The 21,156-nt window shown below is 36.4% G+C and overlaps 1 pseudogene; it reads right to left on the bottom strand.

Annotated features, from left to right (window-relative positions):
* Positions 1 to 346: 346 nt before the first annotated feature.
* LOC149237830 (glucose-6-phosphate/phosphate translocator 2, chloroplastic-like) overlaps positions 347 to 21,156 on the bottom strand; it is a 35,207-nt pseudogene continuing 14,397 nt past the window's right edge.

Below are 21,156 nucleotides of genomic sequence, written 5' to 3'. Positions count from 1 at the left end.
AATAAAATTCACCATTAAAACATTAAGGCAAATGGGAATTTGGAATATCTATGATGACAACACAAGGATCACAATCGAGTCAAACATGGAAATGACCTCACAATCAAATCCAACATGAAAATGGCCTCACCGGAACTTGGATGTCAATCTTAGAAATGACCTCACAGGGAATTGGAATTGGATGTCCTTCCATCTCATTTTGAAGAGAACATTGTCTTTCTATATGTTCCTGATTGCTTTGCTAGTAAATGAAACTTAATAGGTCTCATCATTTGAAATAAATTTACATGTCATGTCTTCATATGGTTATTTTCCATTTACCGGATAAGAAGAACATATACAAATATCATACCTGCGAATAGAAGAATGTACACAAAATGGCAACAGTTTCTCCTAGAGCACTGATGGGATTGATTGGGTTGTGAAAGATAATGATGGATGAATCGATAACGGAAATACTTTTCATTATGTTTCCTATGATGAATGTTAATGGAGATATTTCATTCAGGGACATGTATGAACCTTGGTTGTACAAAAGGTAGAACAAACTCTAAGAAAACACCCACTTGGTAAGTCAAGTCAATTGTTGGTTAGTAGAATTATCAAATATCGTGCCAAAAAAAAAAACATTGAATAGAAGTGAATTTACCATGAAAATTGAGGACTAATGGCGTGTAGAGCATTGTTCCATCCAATGGCCCATAGTCTTGGACCCTCCAGAACAAATGAAAAGGATGTTAAAATAGCCAGTGAGAGCATAGAGAGTCATGCATAGTAGTTCATCTTCCCCACTGACTTCCACTTCCCCGACATGCCTTTCTTGGAGAATATGTTCCGGAATACAAATTCCAGTTTGGATATCATGGCACCCATAAACCCTGAATTATGCAAACATTTTCAATCAATCCTGTTTTCTCAGCTTCTTTATCATAATTACAAGTATGCATGCCAGAGAAAAATGCTGTGAATTAATAATATTTGTGTGTAAATTTTGCTGGAACCAATTAACGACACCTGTAAGGTTGAAATCGAGCTTTGTGGTTGCGGCAAGAGCACAACCCCATATGATGGGTAATAGAGATAGGTAGAGAGGCAGTGGAAAATGTTGTCTCAGGAGGCACCGAGATACGACTATACTAAATGTTGATTCTACGTTATTGATGATGTGGGTGAAGGAAACAACCTTAGACATGCTCACAGTGGTTGCTATGTGTCTTATGTTGTGTGTAATTGCAACCTATCCCAAACACATTTTTTTGTTATAAATAGAAATTTAGCATCAAGAGATGTTAAAAATTGAACCAATTAATGAGTAGAGAGATGAGATAGTTACAGAGATCAAAGCCTTCCAGAAGTGGAGAGTAGTTTCTTGGGCCTCCACCACTCTGGTTACCAAGGTAGTGAGTGTTAGTGTCAGTCAGTTATGCCTATCACCAAAGATTAAATATGCTTTTACCAAGTTTTGTTAGGGGTCTCAAAGTCAAATTTTATCATGTCACTAGGTTTTCAGGATAAAATTTGGTCATTGGTTAGTGTGTCTAGGGTTATTTCCACTCTCTCAAGAATTTCACATGCCAGTCACTTTCATCACTCAGCTAAGTGTCTCATCATTAAGAGATTATCATCATCATGGCAATCATCACCATCATGACTTCATTCAATTCAGTGTCTCCATTAGGTCATTAGGGTTTCAAGGTCACTAAAACTTTCAATTCATGCATAAAATCCGGCAAATGAGTGGTAATAAGAAAGTTTCTTCAACAAATTTTGATTTCAAATGTAATTTTATTTTTTTATTTGTAATAAGTACTTCAAATTCCTAAAAGGGAATTGCAGAAAGAAAGAGACCAAAACCTACTAAACAAGGATTTGAGTATTGAAGACAGAATTGTTATGGAAATCAATGAAGAAAAGGAATATTAGCTAGGCAAATTCAATGGTCATCTAGAGAAGCTTCTTGATAGGGCTAAAAGGGAAAATCAGATGTTGAGGCACATGACCCACCACTATCAAACAAGGAATCAGATTGCACAAATCAAAATCAAGAAATTGAAAACAAAACTAAAAGAAGTCCAAGACAAGCAAAGGGAGTCAAGAAAAAGGGGTAAAAGAATGAAATTGGTGGCTAAAACATCCAAGGATGTTTAGCCTATCATCCATAGCAGCCAAGGAGAAAATTTTGAAAATTTTGGAGCAATTTGAATTTTTTATGAAATTTTGCAGGAAATGGCACACAAAAGTGCTACGTTGATCTAAAAATGCGATCTTAGAATAATATTAAGGTATTACAGACTCATGTGTAGGATTTTACTATATTACTTAGTGCAACGGATCGAAAATATTGCGAATAATATAGACAATGAAGCAGTTAGAAAAACATAACAGATACATGCATAACACAACAAATAATCAAGGAGTTCACCCAAAACTCTTGGGCTACGTCTCCTGGTCCAGCTTTCAATGGTGACCTCTCTATTATGTCTTCAAGAGCAGAGTTTTTACAAATGTGAGCTCAGATTGAGTCTCAAAACAACAGGAATAAAACAACATGGCTTTACTTGGATCCCCAAGTCTTTCTTGAGTACACAGACTCTCCCTCTCGCTCTCTGTCTCTGTTTTCTCTCTGTCTCAGCACTGCCTGCCTCTGTCTCTGTCATTCAGTGGCTTTTAAGCCAATTGACACTTGTCTGTTCATTTTCCCTTTCGGGCTTCTGGCTTCTAGTCTCTATCCGTTCAAATCCCCTCTGAGCGTTAACCAATCATGGTGTAACATCTTCAGGTATGGTGGCCACCTGTTTTGTAACGGAAGGGACTATCAGCATGTTGAAATCCCAAAAAAGTTGTTTCTCTGTTTACACAGAGAAATACAAAAAAACGCTATAAAATCCGCCAAATTGTCGTTTATCAGACTTCAAATATTATCAATTCCACCCTATAATCCTTTCGAATCCGCCTTTGGTCGCTATCGCAAGTCCACCGTTGATCTATATGATCGTTCATCCAACGGTTGCTATTCATTTCAGGCAGCTTATGCGTACAGAGATTACCTGCCCGAAAAGGCAGTTTTCTCTCTCCAGCACCAAGCCACGTGTCGGCTAGTGTATGGAATCGGGCGGAGCCTGTCCAATACCACTTACCGCCTAAGGCCCGCCTAAAATCCTGCTCATTATGGAACTCAAAATATATATTGCTGCATGTATAAACCCTTTCAGGTCTGTTTTATCGCTTCGTTCGCATTTCCTTTGTTTTTCGTTTATTTAACGAAAATGCGAATTTACATAGAAAAAACCCTTTTCTTTCGGAACTCAAAATATATATATTTGCGCCCATAAAACCTGTCGGGGCCAGCTTTATCGCAAGTCACATATGTATCGGCCCCACTCCTTTGTATTGTCACGATGCGATATATCGCAATTGCATACCGCATAGTCCTCGGGCCCCGGTAAGTCCTTCTGTGTGTGTATTGGCAATGCAATAGCGCGAGTAGATCTGGACCGTTGATCTGCGTGCTTGATCAACAACCCTCATTTAATCACGTTGATCGCTATCACAATTTCCGATAAGGCCGCGCCCGATTAACTCCGCCTGCTACCACCGATTGCGATATGCCAATCAGATCTGGATCGTTGATTGGCTAGATCTGATGGCTCCTGTGCGATGTTGCTTAAGCCTCCATTTAACTCTGTTTTCACCATTTCTTCTTGTTTTTCCTTTGCGATAGTGTTTTCCGCCATTTGCTAATGTTTTCCCCTTGCGATAGTTTTTAAGTATATGAAGACTTAGAGGGTTTTAGGATCCATTTTGGATCACATCTTCCCACTGAAAAAGCTTTTGGACCACCAAAAGTTGGTTTTTAAGCATCAATCAAGTGAGGATACAACTTCCTCACTTATCCAATCTCTATCCATCATGCACTGCTTGGTTTTGAACCTTTGAGTCCGATTTTGAGGTACTCAACATCCCCTCTGCACGTAGTTCTCACCTTTTTGTCCAAAACTATGTCTTCCTGCAACTCATTGAGATATTCAAGCAACAGATCATCAATAGAAGGCAATTGACTTTGCTCTTCGGGATCTTCAATCAATGAAGGTTCAAACAGTCTCAAGTTCTCTACATTAACAACTGAATAGATGTGCATATAAGCTGGCAAATCAAGGCGAAAAGCGTTTTCACCAATTTTCTCAAGTATCTTGAAAGGCCCATACCTTATTAGCTTTAGCTTCTTACCTTCACCTTGCATTTTGTCTTTGCTGATGTACAACTAGACTTGATAAAAAACTTGGAAGCTATGCTCAATTTGATGCTTGTCATGCCTTGCCTTGTACTTGGCCTAGCTTCTTTCTAGTTGTTCCTGCACTGCCTGGTGAATTTCTTGGATCTGTTCAATGAACTTGGTTGCTTTGTCCACATCACTGTGTCCATCAACTGCTATGTCTTTACCAAAGACAAAATCCAAGGGAGACTTTGGTGTAAAACCAAAACAAGTCTCAAAAGGAGATCTCTGAGTAGAAGAGTGCTTGGCACGATTGCAAGCATGTTGCACATAACACAAATGTTCATCCCAAAGCTTGGGATGCTTGCTGCAATATCCCCTAAGAAAATGGATCATTGTCCTGTTGACCACCTCTGTTTGGCCATCTGTTTGTGGATGAAATGTTGTGCTCTTCTTCAATCTAGTGTCCATCAATTCCCACAGACTTGACCAAAACTTCCCAACAAATCAGGAATCTCGATTAGATACAATGGAAGTGGGTAACCCAAAATGAACCCATACATGCTAAAAGAACAACTTCGTTGTTTGTTCAGCTATAATCTGCTTGCTACAAGGTATTAAAATACACATTTTGCTGAACCTGTCCACAATAACATATAAATAATCATGAACTTTTCTAGATTTTGGCAACCCCCCAACAAAGTCCATGGAAACACTTTCCCAAGGACGAGAAGTAACTGGAAGCAGGGTGTACAAGACTAATTTTCTATTACTGGGCTTGCTTTTAGCACACATGGTACACCCTTCAATATATCTAGAAATTGTTTCATGCATTCTTGGTCAATAACAGAACCTTTGCAACTGTGCAATTGTTTTACTTACACCAAAATGACCTGATATAAGAGAAGTATGTGCTTCTCGGATTATGTTAACTCTTTTCATTTGTGGAATGCATAACTTTCCCAAATGATACAAGAGTTGGTCCTTAACATAATAATCCAATTCTTCTACTTGTCTGTCATGACTTAAGGTTGCATATACATCTTTAAAATCTACATCTTGAGCATATTTTTCAATGTATCTTTCATGCATTACTGAGTTATGCTTAAGTATAGTAGATGCATTTATGATTGGTCTTGACAGCATATCTGCAACCTTATTGTGTATGCCTTTCTTATATCTGATGACAAGATGAAATTGTTGTAGGAAACCCATGCACCTATAATGTATTGATTGCTACAATTTAGTTTGTGAGTGAAAATATTGAAGTGGCTGACGATCTGTATGTATGATTGTTTCTTTGCTCGTTAGGTAATGTTTCCACTTTTTCACACTCTGTACTAATGCATAGAATTCTTTATCATATGTGGGATAATTAACTACTGCAGAAGTAAATGTCTCAGAATGATAGCATATGGGTTTACCATGTTGCATTAACACTACTCCCATGGCATAGTCATTGGCATCTGTTTCAATCTCAAATGGTCATTGAAGATCTGTTGTTTGCCTCCCCACTGAAACACCTTGTTCAATCCTGTTAAAGCATGTAAGGGAGCTGCAATCAAGGAAAAGTTAGCAATAAACTTTCTCTAATATTGTGCTGCTCCTAGGAAACTCCTAACTTCTGTAGCAGATTTGGGTTTAGGCCAGTTCACAATGACTTCAACCTTAGAGGGATCTATCTTCAATTCACCACCCCCTACAATATGACCCAAATAATTTAAAGATGTTTTTCCAAATTCACATTTTGATAACTTCACATAGATATTTTCTCTTTTCAAAACATCTAAAGTCTGCTTTACATGCTTCAAATGTTCTTCCCATGTTTTACTGAAAACAAGAATGTCATCTAAATATACAATTACAAAATCATCAATAAAAGGTCGGAGTACATCATTCATAACTCTCATGAAAGTGGCAGGAGAATTAGTTAATCCAAAAGGCATAACCAACCATTCATATAGCCCTTGCTTTGTCTTGAAAGCAGTCTTCCATGCATCTTGTTCTACAACTTTGACCTAATGATAGCCACTACGCAAGTCTAACTTGGAAAAGTAAACTGCTTCTTTCAACTGATCTAATAGATCATCAATGCGAGGAAGAGGATAACGATTCTTGATCGTTATTTTATTCAATGCTTTATAATCAATGCACATCCTCCACGAACCATCTTTCTTTCTCACCAGTACGATTGGAGATCCACATGGTGATGTGCTTGGCCTTATGAACCCTTTATCAAGCAGCTCCTGTACCTGCTTCTTGATCTCTGCATTTTCTAAAGCGGAAAACCTGTACATTCCGATGTTAGGTAATGGAGCATCTTGCTGCAAATGAATATCATGTACTATTTTCCCTTTTAGGTGGCATACCTTTAGGTTCTTGAAATAGGATATCATATTCTGAAACAACTTTAACTAAATCAGCTTTCTATTTAGCTTCACAGCCTTCAAATACATTGGTTTTATCAGGGTTCTTTTCCTTTACAACCATCATTAAAAATTGCTTGCATGAATTTACAATTCTTTTCATTTGCCCTGAGTTTATGAGAGAATAGTTATTTTTGAGTTTATGAGCTCTTACAATATATTCTATTCCATATTTAGTGAGTTGATACTTATTTTCAGCTCTATACAAAATGGCTTTTCTATCATACAAGTAAGGACTTACTAAAACAATACCACATATATCTAAGGGAACTATATCTAACTCAACCTCATCTACAAAAGTTGACCGAATAGCAAATCTAAGTTTACATTGTCTAGTCACTTGTAGCTTTGTTTTATCACATACCCAACCTAATGGATATGGCTTCTTGTGATGTGTTGTTAGTAAGCCCAACTTCTTTACAATTGTTTCAGAAATCAAGTTTACTTGTGATCCACTATCAAATAAAGTATCAATCTTTTGGTGCTTGGAAATAAATCTAATATGAAAAAGCTCATGTCTTGTCCTCTCATTATCTTCATTATCAATAGATTGTGCAGAATTACTTGTAGATGCTTCAGAATTTTTACCTTTTATACCTGTGGTTGTGACTGTTGTTTCATCCACTGAGTCTAACCCCAAGTCTTTCTAAATAGCAGCAGCAGTCTTCTTCTTCTTACCACCGAACTTCTTAGGTTTCAGCTCCAGATGCAATGACTGGCAACGTTCATCATCGTGCCCATCCTTCTTGCAGTGAGTGCATGAAGGTTTGTCCTTGTGTACAGTGTTTGTCTTCCTTTCCTTCCATTTCAGCTTCTTCTTTTCCTTGTTCTTGCTTGCAGAGGATTTTGATGATCCCCCAATCTCTGGGTTCACATTCTTGCCTCTAGCTTCTAGATGTGTAGCCTGAACTAATACATCATCTAGGCTAGTGGGATTAGACATGAGAATGGTGTGCTTCAAATAGATATGTAGACCACCTATATACTTCAGCAAAGTTTCAGGTGAGTCTAGAGATATGCCTAGAGTTAAAGATCTATTTCTAAATTCCTGGGTATAACTTTGTACACTTTTGCCCCTTAATTGGTGAAGAGTTTGCCAACTCATCATTGCTTGCTGCATATAAGCTAGAGGATAGAACTGTTTTTTAATGGCAGAAACAAATTCATTCTAGGTAGAAAGAATTTTACCATGTCTCTTCAGATCAGCTTGTGTCTTGCCTTCCCACCACACTAGTGCAGTTCCTCCAAGGCAAAGGCTAGCGAGCCAAATCTTTCTCCTCTTTGAATCAATGTTTTGCACCTTGCAATATACATCAATCTATCTAATCCAGTTATCTAGCTTTTCTGCATTTAATTCTTCGTCATAAATTGGCAAATCAAACTTTACATCTAATTTAATGAAAGATGTTTTCTTCTTTTTCTTTTCAAGGCTAGGAGATGAGGATGATGGAGGTGATGGTGGAGGAGATGATGGAGGAAGCTTTTCCCCTTTCCCTTTGCCCTCTGGGTGGGCATCTAGAGAAGGTTCCTCTGCTCCTTTGTCTTGTTTGGGTGTTGAAGTACTTTCACCTCGACCCTTCTTGAATTCTCGATACATCTCTTCCACCATGGCTTACATGGCCATAAAACTGTCCATGAACTACGATTCTAATTCCAATGGGACTTCTCCGACCATTCTCCTCTGAGAGTAGACTCTTCCAATCTCTGGATTAGTCTCAACAAGTTCTCCTTCTCCTAGTTTGAGCTTTGACCTAGTTAGCATTCAAGAATCCAGCACAAGCTTGTCTAACCTTAGCAAACCTAAAGCTCTTATACCACTTGATTTGAAAATGCGATCTTAGACTAATATTAAGGTATTACAGACTCATGTGTAGGATTTGCCTATAGTACTTAGTGCAACGGATCAAAAAGATTGTGAATAATATAGACAATGAAGCAGTTAGAAAAACATAACAGATACACGCATAACACAACAAAATATCAAGGAGTTCACCCAAAACTCTTGGGCTATGTCTCCTGGTCTAGCTTTCAGTGGTGACCTCTCTATTATGTCTTCAAGAGCATATTTTTTACAAATGTGAGCTCAAATTGAGTCTCAACACAACAGGAATAAAACAACAGGGCTTTACTTGGATCCCCCAAGTCTTTCTTGAGTACACAGACTCTCCCTCTTGCTCTCTGTCCTTGTTTTTTCTCTATCTTAGCACTGCCTGCCTCTATCTCTGTCATTCAGTGGCTTTTAAGCCAATTGACGCTTGTCTGTTCATTTTCCCTTTTTGGCTTTCTAGCTTCCAGTCTCTATCCGTTCAAATCCCCTCTGAGCATTAACCAATCATGGTGTAACGTCTTCAGGTATGGTGGCCACCTGTTTTGTAACGGAAGGGACTATCAGTGTGTTGAAATCCAAAAAATGTCATTTCTTTGTTTACATAGAGAAATACACAAAAATGCTATAAAATCCGCCAAAATACCATTTATCGGACTTCAAGTATTCCACCCTATAATCCTTTCGAATCTGCCTTTGGTCACTATCGCAAGTCCATCGTTGATATATATGATCGTTGATTCAACAGTTGCTATTCATTTTGGGCGACTTATGCGTAAGGAGATTACCCGCCCGAAAAGGCGGTTTTCTCTCTCCGACGCCAAGCCACATGTCGGCCAATGTATGGGATCGGGCGGAGCCTGTCTAATACCACTTACCGCCTAAGGCCTGCCAAAAATCCCGTTCATTGCAGAACTCAAAATATATATCGTTGCATGTATAAACCCTTTCTGGTCTATTTTATCGCTCCGTTCGCATTTCCTTTGTTTTTCGTTTATTTAACGAAAATGCGAATTTACATAAAAAAAACCCTTTTCTTTCGGAACTCAAAATATATATATTTGCACCCGTAAAATCCATTGGGTCCAGCTTTATTGCAAGTCACATATGTATCAACCCCGTTCCTCTGTATTGTCACGATGCAATTTTGCAATGTGATATATCGCAATCACATATCGCATAGTCCTCGGGTCCTGGTAAGTACTTTTGTGTGTGTATTGGCGATGTGATAGCACGAGTAGATTTGGACTTTTGATCTACACACTTGATCAACAGCCCTCGTTTAATCACGCTGATTGCTATCGTGATTTCCCATAAGGCTGCGCCTGATTAACTCCGCCTGCTACTACCGATTGCAATATTCCGATTAGATCTGGACCGTTGATCGGCTAGATCTGACGGATCCTGTGCGATGTTGCTTAAGCCTCCATTTAACTCTATTTTCGCCATTTCTTCTTTTTCTCCTTTGCGATAGTGTTTTCTGCCATTTTCTAATGTTTTCCCCTTGTAATCTTTTTTAACTATATGAAGACTTAGAGGGTTTTACGATCCATTTTGGATCATGCGCAGAGGCACGACCCTTTTTCCCTGGACATCCAAATGAAGTTTTTCCTACATGGATGAGTGAATAATGATGAGTACATGCCAAATCTAAGATTAGTTTTGCATGAAAGCTTCCTATTTTGATCAAAAAATAAAAAAAACTCACTTTTTTCATGCCTTTGCCACTAAAACTGGACTGGCGCGACGCTTCTGAGTAAGGTTCGAAATATCAAGTTTTGGAGGCCTTCCCATGGGTATTGTTTGGAGATTGATGGCTCATTTGAAAGTAGAAACGTGGGGATACTTGACCCATATTTTAGAATGCATAATGGAATCCTAAAAGTCTACCAAAATTAGCTCTCAATAGGGGCAAACCTTTTCCTGGCTGGTGCGATCCTTCTGGAGACACCTTGGGATAATGAGTTTTTGGAGGCTTTCCCATTGGTCATTTTAAAAAATTCAAGATGTTATGGAAACTAGACAGACAAGAATAGTCTACCATTCTTTCATGTTTCAATTTTGACTTTAGGAAGGCACCTAGAAATGGCCTCAAATGTGGCACTACGCTTCTGCAATTTTTTGAGATTTTAATTAAAATTTTCACTGTGTAATTTTTCAGAGTTTCTAGTTTGAGTTTTGTAAAGGTCAAAAGGTGAAAGTGGATGAATGTAAATGGTCAAATGAAAATGTAAATGGGTTACTATATGGGTAAATAGGTGTCTTATCCTCCATTTAATGCTTTGGACAAATATCTTGTGATAGTTAAATAAAAGAGGAAATGGTTTAGTAACCTCCCTAATATGTAGTAGTGATTAGATAGGTGCATGTATTTGACTTTATTTGCTGGAAATTTGACCTCCTAGGGAGGATTTCAACTTCAGAGCCTATATGAGGCCTTTTGTAATCATTTTCAAGGGTTGGATGCAGTGGAATTAAGCCTTGAATGCTAGTGTAATTGAAAATTTGGCAAGAACTAAAAGACAGAGTTCTCAACTATTATGCTAGGATTCTTGTGGTATGTGTTTTAGCAGTGTTTTTCCTTCTGTGATCATAAGTTTGAATGTATTGTATCTTTCATTTCCATTTCCATGTTTCATGTGCTTGTTTCCTAAGATAATAAACAAAATTCATTCATGTAATGCTATGTTTTGGAGAAGCTTTCACATTATTGTTCATTTTTCTTTTGATATAAATGAATTCATGAGACTCATGCTCGTTTAGAAACCCTACCTATCTCCCATATACACAATGACAACCCTAAAGTGCTAAAGTGTGTGCCTACCTTGCCCCATTACATCTCTACAAATCTGATTCTCAAAGCCTAAACCTAGCTCCCTAGACCTAAGCCATCATCCAGCAAACAATCAAAACCTACCTGAGCCTAGCTGTCTAGCTTAAAATTCTTTACATCTCAGTCATCTGCTAGATGTGATTCCATAGAGAGAACCTTCTCAGGTTTGGTAGGGATAGCTACCAAACTAAAAGCTTGGTCTGTGGTTACCTCCGTCGATTCCTCTTAGCTTGGGACATTGTGGTGGATAACAACGAGAATGATGGCTAAACCAGAAGTAAGGGATAGGGTGGAATGCCCAAGTAGCAAGCATGATGTCTGAACTAGAAGTAAGGGATAGAGTGGAAAATCACTTTCTCTCTGCAACACTGAAAGAATCAGATGCTTCCACAACATATTCCACTATGTAACTTTGCTTGGGTCCAGAAAATAACTTTCTCTCCACAACATTAAAAGAATCAGATGCTTCCGTAGAAAATTCCACTATGTAACCCTCGATGACATTGGTACACCACAAATCTACAAATCTTGACCAACGATTATTGACATTCTTTAACAATCTCACATAGTCTTTTGTCCAGGAAATAGGTACTTGAGGAATTATAGCTATCCCCAACTCAGACTGCCTTTGTAACCATTCAAATACTAAAACTGGAAATTCCACAAATAAAATTTCATAGAAATCAAAATTTACCTTTCTTTCCAACGTTGTGGGCTGATTTGCAGATTTCTTGTCTCTTCTGCTGCAAACTCATCTTCTCTTGCTTCTAAATAGTCTAAGATCATACGGTTTCCACATTCCTAAGCCTCAAATTCCTAGGTCTCGACCACAAAACCATTTGTTGACGTGGAGGGGTGACCCAGTTGTTCAATAGGTGGAAGTAAAAAAAACCCCAAGACATCAGCATATTAAATAGCTGCAGAGAGTAGTTGAGGTCTCACCCAAGATGTCTCAAAGGTTTTCAAAGAACTAAGACGATTGAGGACCAGGATGTGGAAACAGGGGACATAGAACACTCAGCGTCATCCCAACTACCATTCCCTACACAAGAGTTATCCTACAACTTATTCATTGATGCAACACAACTATACTACACAAAAACATGACATTCATTCCTGTATTTATATTCATTAACCAAGAACTTCATGGATTATAATGATATTAAATCACCTACCATTGATTTATTGTATTACAGATGCTACAACGACAGTATCATTATTATTCCTTCCATTCCATTGCACAGTACTTGCATTCATTCTATAAATGAAGTCACAACTTGCATTAAGTCATTATACATTCTTCAGACAAAACAATGATAGTAAACACATAAATCAAAAACATAGAAACATAACAAGTAAATCTTCAGTGTATTTCATAGTTACCAAGTTTGGCCGAATTGGCCTGAATAATTCAAAAATCCGCCAAATTGGTTCGGTTCAGCCATTAATACGGAAAATTCGAATTCGATACGGTCAGAAAATTTTTATACATTTCCCTTCGATTGGTTGGACTCGTAACGAAGTAACCCATTATTCGAGCAAGTTTTTCTAATGATATTTGATAAAAAAATTATTTTCAAAAGTAAGGTTAATCATATGCTTGAAAAGGATAGACAAATATATATATATCTATATCTATATATATATATATATATATATATATATATATAGATATATATGGTCTTTATTTTGGTTTGTTTAAATTTATATATAATTATTAAAATTATATATATGGATGGATTAGTCATTTTTTAAATTAGAAAATAAAATTTAGAGAAATAAGGGTAAAGAATTTAAAATAAACAAGGAAAAAGTTTTATTTAAATACTATTAAATTATTTTTAAAATTTTTATATTGTAGATCTTAGTTTGTACTAATCTACAACAAGTCTTGGAAGGATCATGTTCAACATGTTGACAGGGTGCTCAAACTATTGGAGGAGAAACAATTGTATGCAAAAACCTCCAAATGTTTCTTTGGGGTACAGGAGGTGGAATATTTGGATCATATTGTATCTCATGACAGTGTTAAGGTAGATCCTAACAAAATTAAAGCCATCAAGGAATGGAAAATCCCCACAACCCTAAAGCATCTTCGAGGATTTCTCAGGTTGATAGGGTATTATCACAAGTTTATTAATAATTATGGGAAAATAACAACAACTAAGTCCTTTGAACATCTTAAAGAGGCAATGTTACAATGTTTGGTTTTAGCTACTCTAGACTTTACAAAAACATTTATGGTGGAATGTGATGCCTTAGGAATTGGAATTCGTGTTGTCTCAATGCAAGAAGGAAGACCCATTTCTTTTGAAAGTTGTCCAATCAGGGGAAAGTATTTACAGAAACCAATTTATGAGAAGGAAATGTTGGCTATACTACATGCCCTGAATCAATGACACCCTTACCTAATGGGAAGACACTTCAAGGTAAAAATAGATCATGATAGCATTATATACTTTTTGTAACAAAGATTATCTTCAAAAGAGTAGAAAAAATGGGACACTAAGATGTTGGGTTATGGCTTTACAATCATCTACAAAAAGGGAAGCAAAATGTTGTTGCAGATGAACTCTCAAGAAGGGATGAGAATGTGGAAGCATCACTCTCTGCCATTTCTATTATCCAACCTCACTAGATAACTGAAGCAAGGGGATGAATGGAAGAATGACGAAGAGGTGCAGACAGTCATTCAAAAGTTTCAGCAAGATCCCAATACATCTGATACATTTGTCTAGAAAAATGACTCATTATGATACAAAGATTTCTTATATCTATGCAAGAATTCCCAACTCAAACAAAAGATTCGTTTGGAATTACACACCTCTCCTTTAGGAGGGAACTCAATATTTTAAAAAACTTACCACATGTTCAAGATGGAAATTTTTTGGGATGGCCTTAAATCTGATATTAAAAATTTTGTGGAAAAATGTTTGGTTTTCCAACAAAATAAAGTTGAGACAATTAAGACCCCAAGTTTGTTACAGCCTTTAGCCACTCCAAGTCAGTGTTGGGAGGAGCTCTCAATGGATTTTATCACAGGGTTACCCAAGTACAAAGGAAAGAGTGCCATCATGGTGGTAGTTGATATACTTACTAAGTATGAACAGTTTTATGCATTATCTCATCCTTTTAAAGCTAGTACAATTGCTACTACATTTATGGAAACAATTCAAAAATTACATGGAAAACCAAATATTACTGTAAGTGATAGAGATCCCATTTTAACTAAAAAAATTTGGACAAAATTATTTTATTGTCTTAATACTCAATTATCTCATAGCTCATCTTATCATCCTCAATATGACGGGAAAACTTACATAGTGAACAAATGTTTGGAAGAATATCTTCATTGCTTTGTATATGATAAAAACACACAATGGGTCAAGTTTTTACCTCTGGCTGGATGGTGGCATAACACTTCTTCCATACTACATTAAAAATGGCCCCATTTATGGCACTTTATGTATATCATCCATTGTCCATCACATCATATTTTAGAGAAAATTCTAAGGTGCAAGCAGTGGAACATCACATCGAGCATCAACAACAAGTTATCTAACTCTTAAAGGATAACCTCACTCTAGTGCAAAATGAAATGAACAACAGGCAGATCAACATCGCAGTGAAAGAAGTTTTGACGTAGGCGACTAGGTACTTTGACTACAACCAAACACACAAATGTCCCTCAAGTAAGTCAAGAAGGATAATAAATTATCACCCAAGTACTATGGTACTTATAAGGTGTTGTAAAAGATTGGTACTATGGCATACAAATTGGAGATGCTTGTATCTTCTTGAGTACACCCAATTTTCCATGTTTTATTCTTAAAGAAGGTTATCTATGACAAGTTCCCAGTTCAAACAATATTGCCATAACTTGATGAGGAAGGAAAAATAATATTGGAGCTTGAAGCAGTCATAGAAAAAATAACTTGAAATCTATGAAATCGATCAATTTTATAGTCTCTGATTAAGTGGAAGAACTTACCTGCTGAAGATTCCACATGGAAGAATGAAAATTTTATACAAAAACATATAGAACTACTCAAGCATTGATGAAAACACTTTTTTTGAAGGAAAGGAGCACGTTAGGTCCCTATAATACTAGTGTAGCCCCCTTATTGTTATTGTTAGTGTAGCCACCTATTGTTATTGTTGTGCCCTTACATTGTTATTGTTATGTAGGCTCTCATTATATTGTGACCTCTTAGACTCCTATATATACCGAGGAGGTATTTTCATTTGAATTATCCAAGAATTTTTCATTTATGTGACGTAAAAGGAGGTTTCCCCCTCGAAGAGGATTATTTTGAAGTCTTTGATCTAATTTTTCTTCTATTTTGTGATCTGGTTACATAACATCGTTTTCATCCAAGATAATGCCTTGGTCACTGCAAGGAGATAAAGATAAGAGAAAATCACGAAGATTTAGAAATGGTCTCTAATACAATTTCAATGGGATCAACTTAAAGATAAGAGAAAATCACGAAGATTTAGAAATGGTCTCTAATACAATTTCAATGGGATCAACTTAAATCCCATCAACAAGATAATGAGCAGACAATTCACCAATTTAAGCTTGTCCCACTTCTGAGGAATTTATCTTAGTTTCTAAAATAAGACAACTTTTCTCCTCTTCATTTGTGATTTCTTCATTGATAACCAAGATTCCATTAGTTTCCAAAAAAATCATTTCATTGGGTGATGAAGATGAAAGAACATGAGAGATGTGACAATTTCCTCCTTTGAGGTCTCACATTTTTCTTGAATCACACTTGAAAAAGAGATAAAGATTGGCATGGTAAAATTAATCATAATATTTGGCTTATTTGCAACATGTGGATCATTAAAAAATTCATGTAATTGATGATCAATATTTGATTTAGAGTCATATTGTTCCATGGAGAGGGAAACTAACCTTTGAGGCCATTCCTTCAAATAATCTAAATCCATGTCTTTCAAAAGAAATATACAACAAATATTGTGAAATACATTTGAAAAATATTTCAAGGATTCATTCAGTTTCATTATAAGCTCATTGATCACTTTACACAATGCCTCAAAATTAAATTCTCCAAAAGAAGATTGAAACTCATCAATGAAATGTTCTAATGAAAGGATAGATGTGGGTGGCAATGTTTCACACCATACTTTGATGAGACCTTCAAAGGTGGGAGTGAAAATTATGCATGTGAAACTTTCGTGGTGTACACCATTAGAGATACAACTTTCAAGAAATTGATAGATATGTTCAAATGTAGAAATTTCACCTTCACCATCAAAATCATTTTTTGATAAGAGATCAACTATCTTGATAGGAGTTCCAATACCTACTTTTCCATAAACAAAACTCCAAATAGGGATTTGGGAAGAAGCCATTTTAAAATCAAAATTTAAGACATGGATTCCACATGGTCATTTTGTCACTTGGCCCTCCTTCTAGAGCCAAAATTGTTGACGGGGAGAAATGCACTACTAATTGTAAGGGGATGTCCCCAGTATGATGTCCCAATTAAGCCTCACACAGTTTGGGATAGGAGTCACATCTGATATGTGGGTCGATTTCCACCATATTTGTTTTTTTTCTCTTGGGTATTGAATGAAGAGATGTTAATGTGAGGCGAGTGTAAAATATTGGAAGTGTGAGAATGAATCAGCCCAAAAATGATGAACTTGAAGCGCGTGATGCAAGAATGTAACAGCACAACAATAAGACAAAGTACATCTCAAGAGGAGTTAGTTATCTAAATCCATCCAAGACATGTAACAATAAAATAGCACTAGAAACTAATTGCAAAGTAGTTCACAACTAATCACTAGTGTAATGCATGGAATGAAAATGAAAACATTCATGAGAAAACATATGAGCCACAAGCCATGTTGGCCCAAAAGTCACATTAAGAGGGGGAGTGAATCAATGTGAGGTCAATTTCACAATTTATAAATCTTTATCAACATTCATCCATATAGTAATGAAACATAAGAATTATGTCATTAATTATATCAATGCATCATCATATTATTTTCATGACAAGAGAAAACAATAATGCAATAGAGCATCACGTCACAAGGATACAAAAATTTTAAGGTGGAAACCTGAATGGGAGAAAACCGCTAAATATTATTCTTCTTAGTTTTCAATTATTTTACATCAATTTGTAGTTCCCAACTTGCAAGAGTCAACTACCCCCAAAATATGCAAGCTACCACTTGTGGTAGGCTATAACCTCATTGAGGCTCAAACCTTGAAGATGCAATATACTTCTCAGTATGGACTACAACGTGATTGAGGCTTCATCCTGTAGATTGAGTAGGCTCCAACATGCTTTAAGATCCAACAGGATTAAAGGTTCTAACCTCGACAAATGAGTAGGCTTCAAATTGCTCTAGGATCCAACCTAATTGATGCTTCAACCTCCTTAATTTGCTTCCTTGTGGGCCTCTATTTCATCACATTTTCAACTTGGATCCACAATCATAGAATATGACTAACTCAGACATAAAGTTATAAACTACAATACATACGAAAACTGACCATACAACCTACTACTACAACAATCATTGTCCATAAAATCCAACAACTACAATAATATTTTTCCATTCTCTTTTCACATGACCTGCAACCATTGTATCAACTATGATCAATGTCAATCATTGTTTCGAATTTTCATATTTTTGTCCCAAAACTCTGCTCCAACCGAAATTGTAATTTGATCATTAAAACATTTTCTATAAACCTATTATCTTTATGTATCTAACCTATCTGCAATATGATCATATACCTTCCAAACATACATAATATCATTTAGTCATCAATCATGAGCTAAAATATTGTCAAACCTATCTAGGTGCATTTGTCTATGAGTCCTAATTTCCCAACATCTTCCAATTTCAATTAGGATAAAAAATGACTCCAAAAACCCACAAAAAGTATAACAACCCATATAGTTAATTAATTATTTGACATCATCGTAGTTTCAGGGTGCATTCTATAAATTGACAGAAAAGTAGCATTGTTTCTACAAAATGACCATCAGATTCTAGTGCAGGACATCAAAATTTGATAACAATGCTATAGAATGGGAAAATATATTAAAAAAATAAACTAACATATTTGTGTTGCAAGTCAAACTTACGACCACCCACATATTATTCCAACGACTTACCAACTACACTCTCAGTGTGCATTGGGTATATTCAGCAAACTCCCCATTGACTCTTCATACCTCTGTGGGTCCACGTGGTTATACCATACTTGTTTTGCTCATGCTTATCATCTCTTAGGGACCACAGCAATAATAATATATGGCCTCGCCTTCATCCACAATGACAATAATTTATGGCTTCAACCTCATCCTTGGGTTCATCTATAATGGCAATAGTCTTAGTTACAATACTTTGTTATGGTGGCAACAATGCATTGGCCTCAACCTCGTCCATAGTGGTAATGAAATCAGTCACAAAAATTCGTTCTAGTAGCAACAATGCAATGGCCTCGGATTCACACTCAGCCTCATCAACAATGGTAATGAACTCGATCACAAAACTTCGTTATAGTAGCAACAATGTAATAGCCTCGACTTTATCCTCGACCTTGTCCACAATGGAAACAAACTTAGCCATATAACTTCATTACATTGGTAACAATGTAATGGCCTTGACTATAAGACTAGTGCAAATGCACTACGTCAATATGCCATTCTAGAACTCGACCAACCTTAGTCAAAATGATGGCAAAAATATATTCAACCAACTAGTCAACAAAACCATATCAATAAGTTTTATTCTATCGGACTAATAGGATTCGAGGGTAACTCTTAAGATTCAAAGTGAATAAGAAACTTCACTGTGAACTAGAACAATATAAGTCTCTGAACATGGTCACAAAAAAACATAACAATGAGATTTATTCAGATTTTCGTTCATTCTATTCACACATCCATTGGGTCGTATATATATATATATATATATATATGTTTGGCAGACCAAAGATACGAGGGAGGGTCGACCATACTTTTGTAGTTTAAGGAGTTAAACCAATTCTTTTGCACTGATAATATTCATGATATGGACAAGTTTAATGTTAGACACAGAGACTCAAAGCTTCTTATCCCATATGATCTCTCCTATGACCGTGACTGAAGGGTCAATGCTCATTCTTCTGCTGACATCATTATGACATCATAATGTCCATGTGGCATTCTGTGAGAGGGCTACATGTCATCTAATTTTGAGCCTATTGGACAACTCAAAATGCCATATTTGCCTGCCATGTGGCAACCTTTGGTGGCTCCACATTTGCGAGTTGATGTCATCCTGAAATGTATGATTGTGTTATGTGTCGAACATTAATAGGCCCATGTTAGTATCCATTAATTTTCTTCCACATGTCGTCAATCAATTGTTCATGTGGGACTGGTTAAACCTTAATCATCTTTCCTACCATCTGGTCATTGATCTATTGAGAACACGAAGGATTGATATGAAACTTGCATGATCTTTAACTATGTTAACTAGTGTGTGACTATATGCTCTCATAGCCATTGATCTACTTGTTCAAATATGGATCCACTCCCAACTTGCATGATCTATAATAGTTAAATATTTTGGATTTGTCCATATAGTATGGCCTTTAATTTTTTCCCTTGACTAATACATATTTTTAATAGGCCATAACTTCTCATCCAAGAGGATTTTTTTTTAGTAGAATATATTGTTGGAAAGGAATTGAAGATCATTGCACAACTATACTATTTGTAACGGAATTTGAACATCTTAGCTTCATCAAGAACTCAAATAAATTCAAGCACCCCAAATCCTCATATAATGATACCTTGTGAAAGGTCAAACTATCATACTACTCCACAAAGTGACCTGTTTCTCTTTGATCATCAAGGATGGTATTGATTCTATTGTCCATACACCCCCTTTGACAACAATGACATCCTTTTTTCGTGAATTACAACACTATCTACAAAAATCTCCCCCTTTTTTAGTGATGTCAACACCCTTAGATATTGATGGTCATTGGATGTTAAAGAAAATCAATGGCTCCAATAAATGTGGTACAATCTCTCCATGCTATAAATATAAGTGCAGTTCCTCCCATATTTCCTAGTAAAATCAATTTATGCAATCTCTCCCCTTTTGAAATCAATGGAAAACAGTCACATATATCTGCAAAAAGCTAACATGTAGATGAACCTGTATGAGTACCTATTCCTTGATGATCTTGTGGACTCGTCATAAATCATTCTCTTGTCTTTATAACTTATAGTCTCCCCCTACGACCGTGCTTCCACTATAGTTGCCCCTTAATACTATGCTTATATTGCTTACTTATGATTTTTCCTATTCTCTCCCTGAGATGTTGTTGTAATCTCCCTGAGGTCATGCATTTTTTTTACAAGTGAGATATCACCATCAAAACATCGTCTAGATACTTCCTTCATAATTGTTTCTTCAAGTTTTGATTTAGAAATTTATGATCTTGAAGAGTCTTCACCCAAAATATTAGACGAAGAAATAAAACCTAATGGAGGTCCTCCTTAACCTCTTCTCCATCTTCCAATATTGATAGGAAATCTTCGCTTATCATACCATCGAAGGCTAAGTTTGTAATTCATGCTATATGGTCGTCATTGTGACATTTGTGACATTTAATATTAATCTTCAACACTTGCGGATGTGGCTGGGGAATTATTTTGATTTGGTCGACATATCTCCATCTAGGTGTCTAACCATATCCTGTATATATAACCATATCATTGGTGCATCAATCTTTCACTTTATGTCTAAACTTAGTACATGAGTAACAATAACCAAGAAACTTGCTTTGATACCTGGGGAAGGAAGG

This window comes from Pinus tabuliformis, chromosome 8 (assembly GCF_031772625.1).
Source record: "Pinus tabuliformis cultivar Carrire ecotype Pingquan chromosome 8, CPIR1, whole genome shotgun sequence".
NCBI classification, from domain to species: domain Eukaryota; kingdom Viridiplantae; phylum Streptophyta; class Pinopsida; order Pinales; family Pinaceae; genus Pinus; species Pinus tabuliformis.
The sequence above is the reverse complement of the archived record's forward strand: the minus strand, read 5'-3'. Positions and strand labels throughout refer to the sequence as shown.